Genomic DNA, 13,088 nt, shown 5'->3' with positions numbered 1-13,088 from the left:
AGTACAGCGTATAGACTGCAAGTTCCCAATAATTTTAGAAACATCACAACTGAAACCTGGTGATTTTTTTTTTTTAACTGCCCGTTTCATGTATTTAAGCTGACCGGGACCACAGCTTGCCTGAGGTGATGAAGTCATGAATTATCAACTACGATGGAATTCTCTGGAAAGAAGCAGTCGCACAAATTTATCTGATTTACCAGAGAGCTCTTTGCACAGCGCTGTACAACAAATCACGTTCCTTAGTGGCACACTACTGACAGCCACACCTGATTTAGCTACACAGGTTCACATTACATAGCCCCCACATTATTTAATAAAATACACATTTAGAATACCTTTCGCCTCTATTGTGTGTTTTCTGAAGTAAACAAGTATTACTATGGAAACTTCCATTACATGAGCCTTATAACATCACAATTGCCTAAAAGCGTAAATAAGAGATTCCCAAAATAAACATAGAATTTAGACACAATCCTTTTGATCATTTTATAAAAATGAAAAAACACAGTGGAAATGGCAATCAATGGAAACCTGACGCCAATCGTTAGAATTTCACACCCACGGGAGAGTCAGGCACGAAAGCTATGCTCTCGCAGTGAGGGGGATGGTGGAACATATATTTAGCAAGAGCGAGTGGAGAAAGAGAAAGAAAAAAAAAAACATTAGAATGGTTGCCATGGTGACGATATTGCAGTAGGCCGAGCGGGACGAAGGATAGAGAGGGAGAGCGAGGAAGAAAAAGAAAGAAAAGGGAAAAAAAAAAAAAAAAAACGCCAGCCCGACTGCAAGAGCTGCAATACAGCGGCGTAATTACGAGCGGGCTGACGCCATTTTGAAAGATTTGCCAGACGGTAAATCATCCAAGAGCGGGACTATTCGGGCCAGCGCAGCTACGCGAAGCGATGATCGCATCGCGCGAGACTCAGCGAAGTATGCAGACATGCAGATGTCGCACGCTGAGGTCGGTGTGCAAAAATCTGTAGGACAGCAACAGAGGGATTATAAAGACCATTTCTCAGGCCACCTCATTCAATGAGGATTGACGTAACCGAGTCATTACACACCAGACTTTAATACTGATAAAAACAAGAACATGAGTTGTATACACAGAGCTAATAAATGGGTAGCTTGACCAGCGATAGATTGACGGCCTGTCCAGGGTGTGTTCCTGCCTCTCGCCCAATGCATTCTGGGATAGGTTCCAGCACCCCCCGCGACCCATGCCCAGAATAAGCGGGTATAGATAACGGATGGATGGATAAATGGGTAGCTTAGATCGCACAACATATCTGAGGCACATTTTAATGTAACATTTAATATGTAGTTTATAAAATGACTTACTTTAATTATCACTATCTCAATTATTCGCCCCTTCCACATTCTGTTAGAAATAAATTAATACTGCAATCCTTACATTTTAAAATAAACCAAGCTACTACTTGAACACCTGTAAATCCAACAGTAGGCAATCAAGCCTCATGACACATTCTTTATGACTAAGTGTTTACATCAGTAATAATCAATAAACGATCATGTATATGTTTAAATGGTCACATAAATATTAATTGCTTAATTTGCCAAAGTAATGTATTCAACAGACACTTCTAATCTACAAGCGTATATTTAACAAGATAGCCTAAACCGGTGGTAACCAATGCAGGAGTTAATTTCAACACTAATTTAGCACACCTGACTCTACTAATTAGCAGCTCAACATGATCTCTGGCTGTAGAATGAGGAGGTGTGCTTTGTTAGGATTGGAATAAAAACCTACAGGATGGTAACAGGGTTGGTTACCACTGGCCTAAGCGCTAACTGACAAAAACAGATGTAGGTACTGAAATCAGAATTCTAACCAACCAGCCCGATTCAGAACGTATGTCCACATCAAGAGCTAAATCTAAAATAATGAACTGGAACATACAGTACGAATCATCCCTGATTGCCTGGCTACATTAATGCCACTAATAGAACACACAAAAATACGGGTTATACTATGACCTATAAAAATGATTGGCACATATGATTTCGATGTCTGGAATCCACCACTCAAACAAGCCAAAGCACCTCACATCACGTGTCTGTCCACACCGCTTTCCAGGAGAAGCGATCAATACTGCTCGGTTATGAGAACCAGAGATTCGGCTTTTCCAGGCTAAACCAAATTACTGAAGTTGTGTGGCGGCTCCAATACCAGAACAGCTCATCTACCGCTGGTGTGACATGTGATTCTGATTCTTCACATTTAAAATGTGCCCATCTGCAAAATAAATAAAACAAATAAATTGAAAAAAAACACTGCATGTAAGGTTTTGCATGCAATACAAAACCTTATTCTGTAGTGCATTCAAAACACATTTATGTGTGCCAACTGTGCATGCAACACGAAATGCACGTGTGCAGTGTAAGTGCACTGCATGCCGTATGGGCAGTTTCAGTGCATTGTGGGGATGGTAGGTTTTGTACAATGCAGGCTGTAACAGATACTACTGTTTCAGCAATTGAACATTTAAGCACACAGTGGACTGTAATGCAATGCATACACAAAGATGGAGAAACTTTGGTTTAGAGTTACCAGGCTATGGTTAATAGCATAAGTGTGAAGTTCTTTATACAATAAGTGTGTATTGGAGTATATTTTGCTACAGCAGTGTGTGAATGTTTTTTGATGTGTGCAACACATACAAGTACGAGTCAGAGCTTGTATAACTATTAAATAGGCTAAGTGGAAAACATTCTGGGCATGAACCATGTTAATGAGAAAAACAGGTCAAACATACAGTCATCATTCCAAGCAGTTTTATCTGTGGTCACAGAGGCAATGGCCACTGGCGTAACCTCCTTATCAAACGGACACATGAACCGTGGTGACAGTATAAAAGCATGTCTGACTGACTGTTCTGCGAGATGGTGTGCGGAGACACTGCTACCAAACACAAGTGAAACAAAAACCACCCGTGCTGCTGAATTTGTGCCGACTCCTCTGTCTAGCTGAGATCATCTGGGACCCAACACAAGTTCAACTGCAAGACTTTAAAAAAGCCATTCCTCACAACGTGTTTACAAGAACAGAAACCATTACAAATGCAGATTCTTGCTATTGGACAGTAATAATAGGCCTAATTCTGGGGAGATGCTATTGGACAGTAATAATAATTCAGGGGAGATGCTATTGGACAGTAATAATAATTCAGGGGAGATGCTATTGGACAGTAATAATAATTCAGGGGAGAGGGCTATTGGACAGTAATAATAATTCTGGGGACAGAGCTATTGGACAGTATTAATAATTCTGGGGAGAGAGCTATTGGACAGTAATAATAATTCTGGGGAAAGGGCTATTGGACAGTAATAATAATTCTGGGGGCAGAGCTATTGGACAGTATTAATAATTCTGGGGAGAGAGCTATTGGACAGTAATAATAATTCAGGGGAGAGGGCTATTGAACAGTAATAATAATTCAGGGGAGAGGGATATTGAACAGTAATAATAATTCTGGGGAGATGCTATGGGACAGTAATAAAAAATTCTGGGGAGAGGGCTATTGGACAGTAACAATAATTCTGGGGAGAGGGTTATTGGACAGTAACAATAATTCTGGGGAGATGCTATTGGACAGAAGGCCTAATAATAATTCTGGGGAGAGAGCTATTGGACAATAATAATAATTCTGGGGAGAGAGCTATTGGACAGTAATAATAATTCTGGGGAGAGAGCTATTGGACAGTAATAATAATTCTGGGGAGAGGGCTATTGGACAATATTAATAATTCTTGGGAGAGCGCTATTGGACAATATTAATAATTCTGGGGAGGGCGCTATTGGACAGTAATAATAATTCTGGGGAGGGCGCTATTGGACAATATTAATAATTCTGGGGAGAGAGCTATTGGACAATATTAATACTTCTGGGGAGGGCGCTATTGGACAGTAATAACAGGCTTAACTCTGGGGAGAGGGTTATTGGACAGTAATAATAATGTGCATTACCTACACTAAACTGGACCTGCTATGCAACTAAACCAAGCCTGGAAAATACATTTTTCTGTCAGGCACGCAAGCAGAAAAACACTGTGAAAGAACTTATACTCAAAGCATTTGCCCGAATGACTTGGTTCTGGTTTTGGTGACATTCGTTCAACATAATATTGAATTCACTAACTCCAGATTCTAAATAATGCAACACTCACGCTAAAAGACAAACATTTTATATGAAACGGAGAAACGTTTACAAGTGACATACCATGCCATGACATATTAGTGACCACCTCAATTATCACAATCAAATGAAAAAGTGTATTTTCATTCTGATAATTTTATCATTTGACACTGGTAAATCCAGAAAGGATTATCTTAAAAACAACAACACAAGCTGATCACTGTCACAATCTACAGCGCACTGGTGACCGGTAACTCATTTACCATCGCTTCGGTTGTCAGCCATGTTTTTTGCTCTGTTTTGTTCATTTTGGGTAATACTGCATGCATTTACACATCACACATGCACTCGAAGCCCTCCCCCCTTTCAATGTGTCTGTTTGCAATGATCAATAATCGTAATTTTTAAAACCATTAATGGAAAGAATTATCTGTGCCGATAGGTATAACCTCACATAAGTGTAGTAAAGAGGGAAAGTGGCTGAGACTAGTTGATGTTTTAAATCACAGAAAAAAGTAGCCTAATGTGAGAATTTGAAACTTCTACTTTTTTAATTTTATTGATTGCTTCGTTTCAAATGTCTCGACTCAACTCATGTAGCAGGTGATCGACTTAAACCAGGAATCAGGTTTAACCGAGCATCAGTGGACCACTCTTAACTTTTTTTTTTTTTTTTTTTAAACATCTGCCATTTCATAAACATCACGTCGGAATACCTACTCTCAAGCCAAATAACCATATTCTTTTTTTCTTCTTTTTAAAGTGTTGCGACAGCATTTCAAGTCTAGTCTTCTGAGACGATGAAAATAGAATGAACAGCCTCGTCTTTCCGGGGGGTGTGCTTAACTGGTTATACTTCAAGGTAAATTAACGCAAAAAAAAGAATGCTATGATCAGCATCAACAAAATAAACAATCAGTATATGGATCAAAACGGCCAGTAATTATGAAACGAAATGTTTGATTGTCTTGACAACTGCTATCGTTCTTCTTTTTAAAACTCAGATGACAGCTACAGTCACACTGTAAGCAACGTGCTTCAAAGTTTACAATTCCATCATCGTTCCGGTTCTGGAATACTCCTTTCACTATCCACGGGGGGAAGTACAACGTGAATTTAACACTGCATAATAACTGTATAATCTTCCACCTAAACACTGCCACAGTGCCAGTCGGGAATAAAAGGGAAAGACTGATATGGCACAGATCCTACTACCGTTCTAAGCGGTGGTCAATTTCATATCGAACGGTGGCCAATAATTAATACCGTTACACATGACCAGGTACAGTACAAGATCTAGTGGAGGACCGGATTTAAACACTGAACCAGTTAGATTTAAATGCTTCGCCTGCACCTACAGTGATTGAAATTACACCACACTGAAAAGTTGCATTGTGCTCTTCGGAAGGTTCCACTCAATACTGAGGCTGGTGTGTAAAACTATTTTATTCTTATTAACTGCGAAAACTTAACAACGACCAAAGGGGTGGTGAATCACGTTGCAGACGCACACGTGCACTACCCAACACATCACATCACCCAAATTGGATTAAGGACTTGATCAGCATCCACACGTTAACATAATACTCACAAGCCAGGAACCGGAAGCCTTTGGAATGAAGCCGGAGTGCAGCCTTCGGAATTAGAACACGGAGCAAGAGCAAAACAGCCCCGACGTCCCTGTCACGTGACGACGCCCGTAGGCTATCGTCAACGACAGAAGATGAAAGGAAGCAAGCGGGTCGCTCCGCCGATCGAGTAGAACTAGCTTGGCGGCTTGCTATAAATGCATTTGCATTTACCGTCCTAGTGCAAATATACCGAACACAAAGCGATATTAATTATTTATAAAGTGAAAAACAATACTTAATGTAATCACCGTTCACGATCTGTCCTTCCAGGCATGGAATAGCATTTTAAAACGCCCTGATTTAATGATTAAACTGCACGTAAAAGATCGGACAAAGCTCCGTCGTATTTTTTTTTAAACAGTCGCTTTGAGGGGAAAAACTCCTCCCACTCCACTGACGTAACATCAGCCTTGTGTCTTTGTACGCCTATTGTTTGTCAACAAGACACAGCCTACAATTTTGTACGCTTTAAACATTATTTCAGCAACTCCCGGTTTAAAACACATTTTAGCGAGATTCTGTCATTTTCATTTTGACGGCTGAAACGCAAGTAGCCTACGACCAACTGAAAGCACAGAGTACCCCACAACGCTACCCCCTAGCTGGTAGGCAATAAAAGTAGCCGTTTCTTTGCAATTCAACCAGGAACGGCGACATCCATCAACGCAAATTATGAAGCCTATTAAATAATTTCGTGTCAAACCAAATTAAGTTCGGGGTTTCGGTGGACTACTCTGGGTTTAAATTCAAATGAACTATATCAGGAATTGCATTACGTCATATTCTACCGAGTGACATTAATGTCGCTGCACCCATGAGTAACGGACAAACTACGACCAACGGTTTTTTTATTTGGTCACCAATGAGAATGACTAATCGTCCCCACGCGGCCCCTCTCAGAAAAAAACTGCCACTAAACTATTCCACATTTCCAAAACTAGGGTCGCCGGTAGAGGCGGGAGTCTCGAGGACTTCGCAAAATAGGAAAAAGTCGACTACGTGCCAGTCCATAGCCTATTTTGTTATACAAATGAATGCTGAAATCGCAAAGTGGCATCATAGGCCTATCACTCGTTTTCTCTACCTCCAAGGCATTCGTTTTCAACATAGATTTAAAAAATAAATAAAAAAGTTGTGTTAGCCAGCTGCCGATTCTTGCCTCTTTATGCCACGGAGGGGGGGGGGGGACAGTAAAAGTGACAATACTTTACAAATAATTATATTGCGTAGCTATGTAGCCTATTCCAGGCTACCAAGATAACATAGCAAGCAACAGGCAGTTAGCTAGCAGAGAATTCACTATTCACGATTACATAGCTACTTATGAGAAGAATGGCACTAGCATGGAGCCTATGTTATCCATTCATTCTTCTCTTCACTCAAAAGCACTCGTCCAAGAAAATCTCTTTCCGCAGTCTCTTCGATATTATACAACACTTGTGTTGTCCACAACAAAATTATTAACACCCTTGACAAAGATGAGTAAAGAAGCCATATCAAGCTATACTGTATGGTCAGAAAAATTTGTAGTAATTGTGAAAAAAGATTTTGTTAAGCAAAGATACGTCAAAATTACACACACCCAGAAAATTCTTTCAAATAAAACCCAATAAAAAGAATTCTGGATTAATATGCTACTTTTTAAGTTCAGCTCAAATGTTAGGAAACAGAACTGTGGCCTCCCATAGCTTCCTGTTTCACTAGGGTATATAAATAAAATGACACACATGCAAAATATTGGCTGTCTGAAACGACATACTATGTAGTTACAATATGAACTAACAGTACTACTTGTACTACTATGTAGTAGAAAGTATAAATACATTTTCAGCATACTTAAGAGTACAAAAGTATGCTGAAAATATAACTATACTTTATACTCGCTTGTATAATGGGTGTGACAACTTGCAGAGTCTACCCTCTGGATAATTATTTTCCCGATTTTTAAGTAGCCCATCATCGTCAGCTTAGTAATTGGCAAGTAGCATCTCATTCAAATTTTCTCTCATCAGAAGTCTTTCCATTCTAGTTCACATTGTCATTAGTCACTGCAAAACAAGTGGCATAGTAGAATACCTACAGTTTAATGAGAGTTATTTTTTTGTTATTTGTTTGTTTTCTAGCTTGCTAACACCACCCCTGCTGTAGCTAGCTCTCGCCATCTGCAAAGTACCTAGATAGCAAGCTGACATTACAATAATAAGGTTTAGTTAGCTTGAAGCAGCAAGCTAATTACCATATTTGGAAATATTTGCTCGTTTGCTAGTTCACCAACATCAACACTGCTGTTGCTAGCTATAGGTATAAATTGGCTAGCCAGGTAGTTAGATAACTCAATTCGATTTATGATAATGAGAGCTAACATGATCTAACTACGTAGGTAGTTTATTAAACTGCTAACTGCACCGACTAAATAAATATTGGTTATTAGCCATTTACTTCTCATTTATTACAGTTGAGTCCAGACAATTCTAGGAAAATTAACTGGTATTTAAATATTCCAACTTTGGCTGTTGCAGAATTGCTCGCAAAATTCATTCAAAAATTTCTGGTTGATGCCAAACCAACTGGTATGTCCGCATGGAAACAGTTCAACATCAAGAACTGTGGGATTTCAATTGCCAGAACAGTGTGCAATGAATAGTTTTTATTTCATGGAATTTCCCATCTGGGAAATTCAAGAATACTAGATTTTGCATACTGTGAAACTTTCTAACCGTGCATGCTCAAAATGCAAACTAAATAGTACTTAGTGTGCGATTTTGGACATGGTACGTGTCATCCATCCCCATGGGGACAGGAAAACAACTCTCGGAAGGAGGGAGACTTTGATGAACTCTGAGGATTCATTTGTTAGTTCACAAACTGAATTTGTAACCACTAGCCTTCACGAGAATAGTGTGGGACTAGATTTGGAATTTGGCAGGTACTGACAGTCCAGGGGTAGCATTATGAGAGGCAGCTAACACTGAAAACACTTGGCAGGTTCTTTGCTGTATTCTACATATCTTTTGTGTAGTTCTGACTGATATGTATTTGCTAATACTATCGTATGGTTAAAGTGTCAATTCTTAATTTTTTAATATTAAACCATTTTTCCCTGTGTGAAAAGAAACTGAGCCAAGGGGAAAACGTTCCAAGTTTACAAACTCATCAATTGATTCAGACCAGAGCAAACAAACTATAGGTGTAAAAATGCCCTAACGTTAAAGTAAACTAGCAGCGAGAAAGACTCTGCTTTTCATACATTGTTGACGGATACTTGCTGCGGTTTAAGGTGGACTCATTTTCAAGTTACATAGGTTAATAGAAAAATCATGCGGTTTTACAACCACTAATCAACCAACTCACATTTCCTTTCTTTCTTTTCATCCCCTCTCCGAAGAAAGACATTAAATTTAACTGCTGTTGGCGTTTCATTTTTATGAACTGCCCCTTCCTCATTCAGTGAGCAATTTTTCAAGTGCGTATGCGTGGAACACATCCATGTCCACAGATGCCAAAATGTAGTACAGAACCGCGTAGGCAGGCTGTCCATGTCCGCTACTTGTCCGTGGCAATTTTTTGGAGTAGGCTATATCTGGACCTTACAATCAGCAGCTCAATTCACATTCTCAGCCAGAATCTTACAGCTGGCCAAACAGTAGCATATTAAGCACGATTTTTGCGGTTAAAAAAGTGGGGGGGGGGGGGGACAAAGAGGATTTTGAAAAGAGGGGGGGACATGTCCCCCGTCCCCAGTGGAAATTACGCCCCAGAAAATGCCTCATTTGATATCTTTTCATGATGGAATTTTGTAGCAATATCAATTCAAAGCATTTGTGTTCTGTCATTTCTCCTCTATACGCTATTTTCCACTTGTGGTACGACAATCCCGCCAAATATTCGAATACAGTGACGTACACGTAGGGACTTGCATGCTGAAGGCGAGCGCAAGCATCTAAAATCCAAATCCAAAAAGCGTCTTTAAAATGAGGTTCGATAGCTTTCTCATTATTACCGCGACAAGTGAAATTGTTGGTTGTCACCAGTCAGTCTTCTTAATCCAAGATACTCCGCTGCTGGATTATGTATCTTCTAAGAAAAATAAGCACTGGATGTGCACCTAATAATTCTGTAGCTTCGTTTCGAATGGAACTCTGGTGGTATGGAGTGTGAAAGCGAATTAGTGTGACCACCAGTCACCATAGGTGTCGCCAAATCCACCAAAACTGAAAAAATTAAGGAGAGGCACTTTTAAGTTTCCCTTTTCAATCAAGGCCTACCATCTCTCTCTCCAGCCTGGCTAGCGCGGTTTTGCACCCTTTCCTTGCGGCTGATGATGCCATCCCATTAGATTACATTGCTTATACTGAGGCACAATGTGTTCATAACAGAATGTGTTGAAAACAAGGAAGTCAGTTCCAGTGCAAGATGGCTGCGCATTTAACGGACTGTAAACTGTAAAAAGAGGAACCCGCCCTATTCGGGGCATGAGGAAACGTAGAGGAACCAAAAAATTAGCAAGACGTGCTGTTTGTGCCTTTAAATGCCTTTAGAACAAACTGATTTTTATTCTTATGAGGCAATATGGAGGATACGATTGGAGGATAAGATTGCAGAGCTGGAAGTGTATAAAGATCTGATCTACCCCACCTTAGGGTAGAGTCATCCTACAGCACCACTTTGAGTGTTTTCTGGGTGTACTCTATTCAGCTGAATAAAGCTACTCTGATTGAATCCATCACTGCCTCGTGGATAGTCTGATTCTTTGCGAGAGACAATAATTTCCACGACATTTTCATCAACTAAACTTATTTTCGTAATCATGACAACAAAGATAATGATGTGACGAAAATGCCTTTTTGGAACGATGACTAGTTCATTTTGTATTTTACATAAGGAAAGTACGACAAAAACGAAAATAGACCCAGACGATTTTTGTTGCAGTCGCCTGGGTGCACATATAAATAAACTACACCAGGGCCTGACATTAGCACCCGGCACTGGCCAAGTGCGCGTAGAATTCGACAGCATGTAACGCGTTCACTCTTACTAGCCTCTTTGGCTGGTGACCTTTCGGCATCACTTTAAATGAAAAAGTAAATATTGTAGTTTATAAAAAAGCACCTGAAATAGTTCAGTCTATCCATGGTGATACTACATGATACTACAACTCCCATGACCACTGTGTGGCTCAACCCATTGGTCATGCGCTTCGCCTTCTCATTCTCGCTTCTCCTCATTGGGAGAAGATGAACTTGGCCGAAATCAAACATCCAAACACGGTGCCGTATACAAAAGTGTGTCAACCTTTTCTCATGGCAGCTTAAAAGTGTCGCTTTGCGAGAGTACGAGAGCGGAGAGCGCAGATTCAGGTTCTGATTGGAAAACACGGCAGTGACAGCGATTGCAGCACCAAACACAGAAAACAACAATGGTTCAATAAAGTAGCATAAACTTCGACCACAGACAGTTCTGTGACTTGGGACAGATGGACGATTATTTCGAAGTTGCTTTAGTTTATTTAGCGCTGCAAAAAAAGAAAAGAAAAAAGTAGGTGTGTAGCAGTGTTCCATTTAACCGGTGCCATGCGGTAAGCTAACACAGGTGTAGTTATTTCCACACTGCCATTACTGGTACTTTGAAAATGAAGTTAAAATTATTTATTTTTTAACGAAATAAAAGTACATCAGCAGAGCTTCAATGTTGACATTATTAAATGAATAGAAGCACATTATTTTCACAAAATGCTCAATACCAAAAGGTATAGCCAGTTCTCCTCAGCTACCTGTAGGCGAGTAATAAAATCATTTTTATTTGCAATGCAAATAATAATTTTATTTGCATGCTTTATCAACATTATTTAAAACTGTCGATACAGGTATAATATAAATAATATAAATAAAATATTACGCTCAAACAAATGCATGCAGTTGCATACCTATATTTACTTAAATCAACAAAGTTTAATCAACAAAAGTTATGAGTTTTTGAATAAAATTAATTAATTTTTTATATTAATCTTTAATGTCTTTAAAATTATAAAGCTGCTTAGTGACAGTGCCATTCACACTGTAACTGGACATTGCTGCATGCACAAGTGAAGCAGACTTTACTCGTAAAAGGGACATACACCGACACTGAGTAACCTATGTTACAAGGTATTATATAGTCATGGCATTTACTGGAGGCAGGGTATTGAATGTGGCAACAAAAAAAATTAAGTTAGGACTAAAATGTGACTAAAACACTTGGTACTTTTCGTCAACTTAAAATAAACATGATTTTAGTCAGACAAAAATAATATTTGTCCAGACAAATATTACTGAAGGCATGACTAAAATACGACTAAAACTAAAATTTATTTTAGCCAAAGGACTAAGACCGTGACTAAATCACGAACTGGTGTAGACCCGTCGACCCCGTCCCACAGGCGGACTTGGCCTGTTCAGAGCAGCCAATGAGAAGAGCCATACTTCCGCCTCTTTAGAGGAAGTTCATGAAAATGAAAGTGTTTACTGCTCTCTCATGCAGGGCAGTATTCATTCAAGCGTCCCGGAGCAACGCAAAAGGACCCTCCCTCAGGTTCTCCATTTTGTGTTTTCCCCTCTCGAACCACTGAGCTCCTTGAATGTCAGCAGCAGCAATTAAAGTACTTTAGCTTCAGCAGCTGAGCAAAACCATTCACATGACCTCACAACCTAGCTTGTTTCGCAGTTGGCTGCATCATAGTCGCAAAAAAAAGCCTACTGTTTGCTGTTCACTACTTTCTACGAAAGTACGCCGACTGTGTATTTCCACGCAAAGTCTCAACCAAGGCGTATCAATATTCTGGGAAGCAGTGTCAACATTGTTTTAAAACATTTTAACATCACGTTACATTTATTACATTGGCAGACGCTTTTATCCAAAGCGATGTACAATTAGTCCGTACCGGAGGTCATTAGAACAACTGCAAAACACAGGTCCGATAAGGTGCAATACTCATTATGTATAACAGCTATTCATAGCCATGAACACATTAAGTCCAGATTTTAACAACAACAACCAATTTTAACGATGACACTGCGCCCCAGAATACTGTTTTTGTTTGTTTCTAAAGAAGGATGATTGAATAATAATAATAATAATAATAACTGGTAGGTACACTGCACTGCTATTATAGGCCCATTTGTGAGGCAGTCCATTCATTGATAATGAACCAAAATGTCAGCTAACAAGCTAACATATATAGCTATACACAAAAGTGTGTGTATAACTACCTATCACACTGTATGTCCAAACCGCAATTACCTCTAAAAAAAAAAGTGCA

Source organism: Anguilla rostrata, chromosome 11 (genome assembly GCF_018555375.3).
Source record: "Anguilla rostrata isolate EN2019 chromosome 11, ASM1855537v3, whole genome shotgun sequence".
In the NCBI taxonomy this organism is placed as follows: domain Eukaryota; kingdom Metazoa; phylum Chordata; class Actinopteri; order Anguilliformes; family Anguillidae; genus Anguilla; species Anguilla rostrata.
Note: the sequence above shows the minus strand (reverse complement) of the source record.